Genomic DNA, 13,439 nt, shown 5'->3' with positions numbered 1-13,439 from the left:
CACTCAACAAAAGGATTTTGCAACCAGGCGCCATCTAGCGCCATGGATTTTACCTAAATACTAATACCTGAGTAAGTATAGCGAGATTTTACACACAATCCCCGTGAGCATTCTGGACTTATGGAAAGCAGATCAAACCCCAAATCAGATAACCTGAGGTATATTAATGAAAGATGGAAATAATGCTCCGAATGCTCACGGGGATTGTGTGTAAAATCTCGCTTTACTTACTCAGGTATGAGTAGTTAGGTAAAATCCATGGCGCTAGATGGCGCCTGGTTCCAAAATCCTTTGGTTGAGTCGTGGAGTAATGGATAGAGCGGCCGCCTTATGATCTGGTGGCGCGGGATCGCTCCCTGAACAGAGAGGTTATATATTCATGATAAAAATGCGGTAGTGCATTGTTTCCATCTTTCATTAATATACCTCAGGTTATCTGATTTGGAGTTTGATCTGCTTTCCATAAGTCCCGAATGACCTAACCTAACCTCACCAAATCCAACCAAATGTAACCTAATCTATACTAAACTAACTTGATTGAAGACTCATGTAAGTAAACGAAATCTCAGCTTTCCTGTCTTGAAATAAGCCTAACCTAACCTAACCTAACCTAACCTCACCAAATCCAACCAAATCTAACCTAAGCTATACTAAACTAACTTGATTGAAAACTCATGTAAGTAAGCGAAATCTAAGCTCTCCTGTCTTGAAAAAGGCCTAACCTAACCTATCCTAACCTAACCTAACCTCACCTAACCTAACCTCACCAAATCCAACCAAATCTAACCTAAGCTATACTAAACTAACTTGATTGAACACACATGTAAGTAAACGAAATCTAAGCTCTCCTGTCTTGAAATAAGCCTAACCTAACCTAACCTAACCTAACCTAACCTCACCAAAATCCAACCAAATCTAACCTAAGCTATACTAAACTGACTTGATTGAATACTGATGGAAGTAAACGAAATCTAAGCTCTGGTGTCTTGAAATAAGCCTAACCTAACTTAACCTAACCTAACCTATCCTAACCTCACCAAATCCAACCAAATCTAACCTAAGCTATACTAAACTAACTTGATTGAACATTCATGCAAGTAAACGAAATCTAAGCTCTGCTGTTTTGAAATAAGCCTAACCTAACCTAATCTAACCTAACCTCACCAAATCCAACCAAATCTAACCTAAGTTATACTAAACTAACTTGATTGAACACTCATGTAAGTAAACGAAGTCTAAGCTCTGCTGTCTTGAAATAAGCCTAACCTAACCTAACCTAACCTAACCTCACCAAAATCCAACCAAATCTAACCTAAGCTATACTAAACTGACTTGATTGAATACTGATGGAAGTAAACGAAATCTAAGCTCTGCTGTCTTGAAATAAGCCTAACCTAACCTAACCTAACCTAACCTATCCTAACCTCACCAAATCCAACTAAATCTAACCTAAGCTATACTAAACTAACTTGATTGAACACTCATGTAAGTAGGTTAGGTTAGGCTTATTTCAAGACAGGAGAGCTTAGATTTCGTTTACTTACATGAATGTTCAATCAATTTAGTTTAGTATAGCTTAGGTTAGATTTGGTTGGATTTGGTGAGGTTAGGATAGGTTAGGTTAGGTTAGGTTAGGTTAGGTTAGGCTTATTTCAAGACAGCAGAGCTTAGATTTCGTTTACTTCCATCAGTATTCAATCAAGTCAGTTTAGTATAGCTTAGGTTAGATTTGGTTGGATTTTGGTGAGGTTAGGTTAGGTTAGGTTAGGCGTATTTCAAGACAGGAGAGCTTAGATTTTGTTTACTTACATGAGTGTTCAATCAAGTTAGTTTAGTATAGCTCAGGTTAGATTTGGTTGGATTTGGTGAGGTTAGGTTAGGTTAGGCTTAATCTAAGCTCTCCTGTCTTGAAATAAGCCTAACCTAACCTAACCTAACCTGACCTCACCAAATCCAACCTAATCTAACCTAAGCTATACTAAACTAACTTGATTGAACACTCATGTAAGTAAACGAAATCTAAGCTCTCCTGTCTTGAAATAAGCCTAACCTAACCTAACCTAACCTAACCTCACCAAATCCAACCTAATCTAACCTAAGCTATACTAAACTAACTTGATTGAACACTCATGTAAGTAAACGAAATCTAAGCTCTGCTGTATTGAAATAAGCCTAACCTAACCTAACCTAACCTCGCCAAATCCAACCAAATCTAACCTAAGCTATACTAAACTAACTTGATTGAACACTCATGTAAGTAAACGAAATCTAAGCTCTCCTGTCTTGGAATAAGCCTAACCTAACCTAACCTCACCAAATCCAACCAAATCTAACCTAAGCTATACTAAACTAACTTGATTGAACACTCATGTAAGTAAACGAAATCTAAGCTCTCCTGTCTTGAAATAAGCCTAACCTAACCTAACCTAACCTCACCAAATCCAACTAAATCTAACCTAAGCTATACTAAACTAACTTGATTGAACATTCATGTAAGTAAACGAAATCTAAGCTCTCCTGTCTTGAAATAAGCCTAACCTAACCTAACCTAACCTCCCCAAATCCAACCAAATCTAACCTAAGCTATATAAACTAACTTGATTGAACAATCATGTAAGTAAATGAAATCTAAGCTCTCCTGTCTTGAAATAAGCCTAACCTAACCTAACTTAACCTAACCTCACCAAATCTAACCTAAGCTATACTAAACTAACTTGACTGAACATTCATGTAAGTAAACGAAAAACGATATCTAAGCTCTCCTGTCTTGAAATAAGCCTAACCTAACCTAACCTAACCTGACCTCACCAAATCCAACCTAATCTAACCTAAGCTATACTAAACTAACTTGATTGAACACTCTAACCTCTTCTGTCTTGAAATAAGCCTAACCTAACCTAACCTCACCAAATCCAACCTAATCTAACCTAAGCTTTACTAAACTAACTTGATTGAACACTCATGTAAGTAAACAAAATCTAAGCTCTCCTGTCTTGAAATAAGCCTAACCTAACCTACCTAACACTCATGTAAGTAAACGAAATCTAAGATAATAGTCATCATTATGATTATCATTATTTTTAGCATCATTATTGCAGTTATAGTAATTATAATGCTAATCAATCTTGCTATTTTTATCATTATAACTCTTCATATAATGATAATAGCAATAATGATAATTTTAGAAATAATAATGACAATAATAATTATAATGATAATGATAATATTATTATTTCTATTGCCATTATTAGTATGAAAATTATTGGAATAGAGTTAATTATTGCTATTATTCTAGTAATTATCAAAATTATCATTATAATTATGATTTTCTCATTATTATTGTCATTATCATTGTCATTATCATGTAACTTAAGCCTAACCTAAGGTTTTTTCGACGTTTCTCTCGAAAGGCTGTAATACGCTAGATTTTGCCGTTTTTTCGACTTTTGGGATTTTATTAATTCTGTTTTTTTTTCATTAAAAATGGATTGAATAATAATTATTATCATCATTATTATCATTACTGTCATTATTTTCATGATTGTTATCATTATAGTCATTATCATCATGATTATCATTATTATTATCCTCATTATTGCAGATGTAATAATTATTATGCTAATTATAATTGCTATTTCTATTATTATAACTATTTATATAATGATAATAGCAATAATGATAATTTTAGAAATAATGTCTATAATAATGATTGTAATGACAATGAAAAGGATGTTATTATTATTTCTATTGCCATTATCAGTATGAAAATTATTGGAATAGAGTTAATCATTGCTATTATTGCAGTAATTATCAAAAGTATTATAATTATGATTTTATCATTATTATTGTCATTATCATCATAATTATCATCATTATTGTCAATAATAAAGGAATTATCATGAAAATCATCATAATTACCTGAATTAATATTAAAATCCTATTAATTACCATTAAAAAGCGAAAAGGGGGGTTTTCGACGTTTCTCTCATAAGGCTGTAATACGCTAGATGTTGCCGTTTTTTCGGCTTCTGCTTATTGCTTCTGGCCTTTATTTCATTATAAATGGACTGAATAATAACTATCATAATCATTATCATTACTCTCATTATTTTCTTGATTATCATTATAGTCATTTTTATGGTGATTATCATTATTCCAGTTATAATAATTATTGTCCTAATTAGTATTGCTATTTTTATCATTATAACTATTTATATAATAATAATAACAATAATGATAATTTTAAAAATAATAATGACAATTATCATTGTCATTATCATCATAATTATCATCATTATTGTTAATAATAAAGGAATTATCATGAAAATCATCATAATTACTTGAATTAATGTTAAGACCCTCATAATTACCATTAAAAAGCGAAAAAGGTTTTTTTTTGACGTTTCTCTCACAAGGCTGTAATACGCTAGATTTTGCAGGTTTTTTCGACTTTTGGGATTTTATTACTTCTGGCCTTTATTTCATGGACTGAATAATAATTATTATCATCATTATCATTACTGTCATTATTTTCATGACAATTATCTTTATAGTCATTATTATGATTATTGCAGTTATAATTATTGTGCTAATTATTATTCCTATTTTTATCATTATAACTATTTATATAATGATGATAGCAATAATGATAATTTTAGAAATAATAATGACAATAATAATAATTATAAAATTTTTTGCTATTATTGCAGTAATTATAAAAAATATCATTATGATTAGGATTTTATCATTATTTTTGTCATTATCATAATTACCTTTTTTTACGTTTCTTTCAAATGGCTGTAATACGCTTAATTTTGACTTTTTTCGAATTTTGAGATTTTATTACTTCTGGCCTTTATTTCATTATAAAAGGACTGAATAATTATTATTATCATCATTATTATCAATACTGTCATTATTTTCATTATTATTATCATTATAGGCATTATCATCATGATTATCATTATTATGATCATTATTGCAGTTATAATAATTATTATGCTAATTATTATTGCTATTTTTATCATTATAACAATTTATGTAATGATAATAGTAATAATGATAGTTTTAGAAATAATGATGACAATAATAATAATTATAATGACAAAGATAATGATATTATTTTTATTGCCATTATTAGTATGAAAATTATTGGAATAGAGTTTATTATTGCAGTAATTATGAAAATTATCATTATACTTATGCTATTATCATAATTATTGTCATTATCATTGTCATTATCATCATAATTATCATCATTATTGTCAATGATAAAGGAATTATCATGAAAATCATCATAATTACATGAATAAATGATAAAATGCTCATAATTACCATTACAAAGCGAAAAAGTTTTTTTTTTCGACGTTTCTCTCACAAGGCTGTAATACGCTACATTTTGCCGTTTTTTCGACTTATGGGATTTTACTTCTGGCCATTATTTCATTATAAATGGACTGAATAATAATTATTATCATTATTATCATTACTGTCATTATTTTCATGATTATTATCATTATAGTCATTATCATCATGATTATCATTATTATAATAATTATTGCAGTTATGCTAATTATTATTGCTATTTTTATCATTATAACTATTTATATAATGATAATAGCAATAATGATAATTTTAGATATAATAAGGACAATAATGATAATTATAATGACAATGATAATAATTATAATGGCAATGGTAATGACGTTATTATTTTTTATTGCCATTATTAGTATGAAAAATATTGGAATAGAGTTATTTATTGCAGTAATTATGAAAATTATCATTATAATTACGATTTTATCATTATTATTGTCATTGTCATTGTCATTACCATCATAATTATCATAATTGTCAATAATAAAGGAATTATCATGAAAATCATCATAATTACCTGAATTAATGTTAAAATCTTCTTCATTACCATTAAAAAGCGAAAAAGGTTTTTTTTCAACGTTTCTCTCAAAAGGCTGTAATACGCTAGATTTTGCCGTTTTTTCCGACTTGTGGGATTTTATTACTTCTGGCCTTTATTTCATTATAAATGGACTGAATAATGATTATCATAAATGAACTGAATAATAATTATCATCATCATTATCAATACTGTCATTATTTTCATGATTATTATCATTATAGTCATTATCATCATGATTATCATTATTGCAGTTATAATATTTATTATACTAATTATTATTGCTATTTTTATCATTATAACTATTCATATAAGGATGATAGCAATAATGATAATTTTGGAAATAATAATGACAATAATAATAATTATAATGACAATGATAATGTTATTATTATTTCTATTGCCATTATTAGTATGAAAATTATTGGAATAGAGTTAATCATTGCAGTAATTATGAAAATCATCATTATAATTTTGATTTTATCATTATTATTGTCATTATCATTGTCATTATCATCATAACTATCATCATTATTGTTAATAATAAAAGAATTATCATGAAAATCATCATAATTACCTGAATTAATGTTAAAATCCTCATGATTACCATTAAAAAGCGATAAAGGTTTTTTTTCGATGTTTCTCTCAAAAGGCTGTAACACGCTAGATTTTGCCATTTTTTCGACTTATGGGATTTTTTCTACTTCTGGCCTTTATTTCATTATAATTGGACTGAATAATAATTATTATCGTTATTATCATTACTGTCATTGTTTACATGACTATTATCATTATATTCATTATCATGATTATCATTATTATTATCATCATTGTTGCAGTTATAATAATCATTATGCTAATTATTATTGATATTATTATCATTATAACTACTTATATAATGATAATAGCAATAATGATAATTTTATAAATAATAATGACAATAATGATAATAATAATGACAATGATAATGATGTTATTATTATTTCTATTGCCATTATTAGTATGAAAATTATCGAAATAGTGTTAATTATTGCAATTACTGCAGTAATTATCAAGATTATCATTATAATTATGATTTTATCATTATTTTTATCATTATCATTGTTATTACCATCATAATTATCATCATTATTGTCAATGATAAAGGAATTATCATGAATATCATCCTAATTACCTGAATTAATGTTAAAATCACGAACAGCAGAGAAAGAAGGTCTGCTCGTCCTGATAGATTTGCCCATATGTTCGAGTGTTCTATGTTTGAGTCATCGAGTGGATGACCCAATATACCAAGCGTTACATATAGGACAATTGAAAATATATACTATATTCGAACATAGTTCTGAAGGCAGAGGCATTCTTTTTCTAAACAACGAGTTGATACTATAGTGGTTGACAAGGACAATGTTGAAGTTGATCTGAGGGAATGAATGTTTAAGTATTTCACGTAATTGTTTTCGAATGGTAAAACTTATATCACCAAGATACGGTAATTTTATGAACTTTGTTTCTTTGTGAGCGGTGAGGATTTTTGTGGGTAGGCTTAGTTTATTATCCAAGAATGATCGTAGGGTCTTGTAAAAAAATGTTATCAGGAAACCATTGCTATTGAAATAATTGACTAAGAATTTGATTTCGTCATTAAATTGGATCCAGGTAGAGCAAATATTAAATGCTCTATTAATTAGAGTGGTTATACTGTTAATTTTATACTTCAAAGGTGTGAAACTTAAATAATTCATTCCCAAACCGGTGAAAGTAAACCGAAGTAGAGAGACGTCCGTTTTCTTTGGAAATCAATGCGTCAAGAAAGGAAAGTTTGTTTTCTTTTTCTGTTTCGCACGTAAACTTAATGTTTGGATGTTGTTACGACAGAAACTGTTTAATGTGTGACTGCTGTTTGAAAAGAAGAAACGTGTCATCCACGTATCTTTTGTAAAAAATTGGTTTGAAATGATCTGGGCAGTTATTCAATCAATTTCGTTCGTGATGGCAAAGAAAAGTATTAGCATAGCTAGGGCCGAGGGCTACACCGTCAATTTGAGTGTAAAGTTGATTATCGAAAGAAAAACGGAGTCTCTCGTGGCAACATTTAGAAAGGAATTAAACTGATTTTTGTTGAGACCAAAGTGTAACAAAGACTCGTCAGATGTGGTATCTGTGATAATCTGGGTGGTTTCTGACAGAGGAACGTTAGTGAATAGAGATTCAACATCAAAGCTTGCCATTATTGTAGAATCATCAATGTTGAGTTGTTTAATTTCATTTACAAATTCCAAGGTATTGGCAGTGGTGTACTCATTAGTGGTAAGGGGTTCTATGGTTTTAACTAGGAATTTAGCAAGGTTATAATTAAAAGTGTTAATTGATGAAACAATAGGTCTCAGAGGTGTACCGGTCTTATGAACTTTAGAGAGTCCATATAAACAACCAGGACGAGAGCCAGAAGCGAGAATGGAATTATATGTGGCTTCATTAATGGTTTCTTTAATAGGTCGTAAGAGTCTGTTTAATTTATCTTCAAGTTTGAGGAGATGGCTGCTTAAGTCAACATTTAGGAGTTTGAATTTGAGTCTGCAAGAATGTTAGATATTTTGTTACAGTAATCAGTCTTGTTAAGGATTACTATGCCCTTTCCTTTGTCTGGTCTTGTTATCACAATGCTATCATCGTCTTTTAAATTTTGAAGAACATTAGCATATTGTTCTGTGTGGTCTGGGCTATATATTGATTCTCTGCAATGCTGTACATACATATTATTAGCAAGAGCAGAGATTCTGTTGAACACTGCATTGAAAGCGTCTTTGTAAATATTACAATTTTGAAGCATAAGGCAAATTCTTTCGAAATGGGTAAAAAAATTGAAATAACTTAATTTGCGGGGTCGTAGATCAAAATCCAACCTTAGAGATAAGGCATTCTTTTCATCAACAGATAGAGTTCGGTCAGAGAAATTAAAGATAACTTTGTTAATATCGACCTTATTTCTAAGGTCAATACCCAAGTTTCTCAGCTTCCTGTGGTGGATTTCTTTCAAAGAAGACAATCTTCTGTGAACATTATGGTTAATCAGAGCAGTGAGTTTTCTGCTTTGTCTTTTGATTTCACGGTCAAGTAATATGAGGAGCCAAGATTTGTAGGTGTTGGTTAAGAGGAATGACTTATCGTACAATTTGAATCTGATGATAATAATTATTATTCAGTCCATTTATAATGAAATAAAGGCCAGATGTAATAAAATCCCAAAAGTCGAAAAAACGGCAAAATCTAGCGAAACGTCGAAAAAAAACCCTTTTTCGCTTTTTAATGGTAATTATGAGGATTTTAACATGTAATTATGATGATATTCATGATAATTCCTTTATTACTGACAATAATGATGATAATCATGATGATATGACAATGATAAGTCATTATTATTTCTAAAATTATCATTATTGCTATTATCATTATATATATAGTTATAATGATAAAAATAACAATAATAATTAGCATAATAATTATTATAACTGCAATAATGATGATAATCATGATGATAATGACTATAATGATAATAATCATGAAAATAATGACAGTAATGATAATAATGATGATAATTATTATTCAATCCATTTATAATGAAATAAAGGCCAGAAGTAATAAAATCCAAAAAGATCGAAAAAACGGCAAAATCTAGCGTATTACAGGCTTTTGAGAGAAGCGTCGAAAAACACCCTTTTCGCTTTTTAATGGTAATTATGAGGATTTTAACATTAATTCAGGTAATTATGATGATTTTCATGATAATTCCTTTATTATTGACGATAGTGATGATGACTATGATGATAATGACAATAATATTGACAATAATAGGGATAAAATAATAATTATAATGATAATTTGGATAATTACTGCAATAATTAACTTTATTCCAATAATTTTCATACTAATAATGGCAATAAAAATAATAATATCATTATCATTGACATTATAATTATCATTATTGTCATTATTATTTCTAAAATTATCATTATTGGTATTATCAATATATAAATAGTTAAAATAATAAAAATAGCAATAATAATTAGCACAATAATTATTATAACTGCAATCATGATGATAATGACTTTAATGATAATAATTATGAAAATAATGAAAGTGATAATAATGAAGATGATAATTTATTATTCAGTCCATTTATAATGAAATAAAGGCCAGAAGTAATAAAATCCCAAAAGTCGGAAAAACGGCAAAATCTAGCTTATTACAGGCTTTTGAGAGAAGCCTAAAAAAAAACCTTTTTCCCTTTTAAATGGTAATTATGAGGATATTAACATTAATTCAGGTAATTATGATGATTTTCCGGATAATTCCTTTACCATATAAAATAATGATGATAATTATGATGATAATGACAATGATAATGACAATAGTAATGATAAAATCATAATTACAATGATAATTTTGATAATTACTTCAATAATAGCAATAATATACTCTATTCCAATAATTTTCATACTAATAATGGCAATAGAAATAATAATAACATCATTATCATTGTCATTATAATTATCAATATTGTCATTATTATTTATAAAATTATCATTATTGCTATTATCATTATATTATAGTTATAATGATAGAAATAGCAATAATAATTAGCATAATTATTATTATAACTGCAATAATGATAATAATGATAATCATGATGATAATGACTATAATGATAATAATCATGAAAATAATGACAGTAATGATAATGATGATAATTATTATTCAGTCCATTCATAATGAAATAAAGTACAGAAGTAAAAAAATCCCTAAAGTCGAAAAAAACGGCAGCATCTAGCATATTATAGCCTTTTGAGAGAAACGTCGAAAACCCCCCTTTTCGCTTTTTAATGGTAATTATGAGGATATTAACATTAATTCAGGTAATTATGATGATTTTCCGGATAATTCCTTTATTATTGACAATAATGATGCTAATTATGATGATAATGACAATAATAATGATAAAATCATAATTACAATGATAATTTTGATAATTACTCTAATAATAGCTATAATTAACTCTATTCCAACAAGTTTCATACTAATAATGGCAATAGAAATAATAATAATAATAAAATAATAAAACTCTCATTATTGCTATTATCATTATATAATAGTTATAATGATAAAAACAGCAATAATAATTAGCATGATAATTATTATAATTGCAATAATGATGATAACAATAATGATAATCATGATGATAATGACTATAACGATAATAATCATGAAAATAATGATTCAGTCCATTTATAATGAAATAAAGGCCAGAAGTAATAAAATCCAAAAAGTCGAAAAACGGCAAAATCTAGCGTATTACAGCCTTTTCAGAGAAACGTCGAAAAAAAACCCTTTTCGCTTTTTAATGGTAATTATGATGATTTTAACATTAATTCAGGTAATTATGAAGATTTTCATGATAATTCCTTTATCATTGACAATAATGATAATTATGATGGTAATGACAATGATAATGACAATAATGATAAAATCATAATTATAATGATTATTTTGATAATTACTGCAATAATAGCAATAATTAACTCTATTCCAATAATTTTCATTCTAAAAATGGCAATAGAAATAATATTATTATCATTGTCATTATAATTATTATTAATGTCATTATTATTTCTACAATTATCAATATTGCTATTATCATTATATAAATAGTTATAATGATAAAAATAGCAATAATAATTAGTATAATAATAATTATAACTGCAATAATGATGATAATAATGATAATCATGATGATAATGACTATAATGGTAATAATCATGAAAATAATGACAGTAATGATAATTTTGATGATAATAATTATTATTCAGTCCATTTATAATGAAATAAAAGCCAGAAGTAAAAAAAAACCATAAGTCATAAAATGGCAAAATCTAACCGGTTTCAGAGAAATGTCGGTAAACCCCCTTTTTCGCTTTTTAATGGTAATTATGAGGATTTTAACATTAATTCAGATAATTATGATGATTTTCATGATAATTTATTATTGACAGTAAAGATGATAATTATCATGATGACAATGATAATGATAATAATAATGATAAATTCATAATTGTAATGATAATTTTGATAATTACTGCAATAATTAACTCTATTCAAATAATTTTCATACTAATAATGGCAATAGAAATAATAATAACATTCATAGTCATTATTATTATTATTATTGTCATTATCATTTATAAAATTACCATTACTGCTATTATCATTATATAAATAGTTATAATGATAAAAATAGCAATGATAATTAGTATAATAATTATTATAACTGCAATCATGATGATAATAATAATAATGATAATTCTGATGATAATGACTATAATGATAATAATCATGAAAATAATGACAGTAATGATAATAAAGATAATAATTGTTATTCAGTACATTCATAATGAAATAAAGGCCAAAATTTAGAAAATCACAAAATCGAAAAAATGGCAAAATCTACCGTTTTACAGCCTTTTGAGAAAACGTCGAAAACCCCCTTTTTCTCTTTTTAATGGTAATTATGATGAGTTTAACATTGATTCAGGTAATTATGGTGATTTTCATGATGATTCCTTCATTATTGACAATAATGATGATAATTATGATGATAATGACAGTGATAATGACAATAACAATGATAAAATCATAATTATAATGATAATTTTGATAATTCCCTCAATAATAGCAATGATTAACTATTCCAATAATTTATCCATTTGTAATGAAATAAAGGCCAGAAGTAATAAAATCCCAAAGGTTGAAAAAATGGCAAAATCTAGCCGTTTTGAGAGAAATGTTGAAAAAAAACTTTTTCGGTTTTCAATAGTAATTATGAGGATTTTAACATTAATTCGGGTAATTATGATGATTTTCATGATAATTCCTTTATCATTGACAATAATGATGATTGTGATGATAATGACAATGATAATTACATTAATAATGATAAAATATTTATAATGATAATTTTGATAATTACAGAAATAATTAACTCTATTCCAATAATTTTCATACTAATAGTGGCAATAGAAATGATAATAACATCATTATCATTGTCATTATAATTATTATTATTGTCATTATTATTTCTAAAATTATCATTATTGCTATTATCTTTATATAAATAGTTATAATGATAATAATTAGCATAATAATTATTTTACTTACAACAATGATGATAATAATAATGATAATCATGATGATAATGACTATAATGATAATAATCATGAAAATAATGACAGTAATGATAATAATGATGATAATTATTATTCAGTCCATTTATAATGAAATAAATGACAGAAATAATAAAATTCCTAAAGTTGAAAAAACTGCAAAATCAAACGTATTACAGCCTTTTCAGAGAAAGGTCGAAAAAAACTCTTTTTCGCTTTTTAATGGTAATTATGAGGATATTAACATTAATTCAGGTAATTATAATGATTTTCATGATAGTTCCTTTATTATTGACAATAATGATGATAAT

Source organism: Penaeus vannamei, chromosome 13 (genome assembly GCF_042767895.1).
Source record: "Penaeus vannamei isolate JL-2024 chromosome 13, ASM4276789v1, whole genome shotgun sequence".
Taxonomy (NCBI): Eukaryota; Metazoa; Arthropoda; class Malacostraca; order Decapoda; family Penaeidae; genus Penaeus; species Penaeus vannamei.
Note: the sequence above shows the minus strand (reverse complement) of the source record.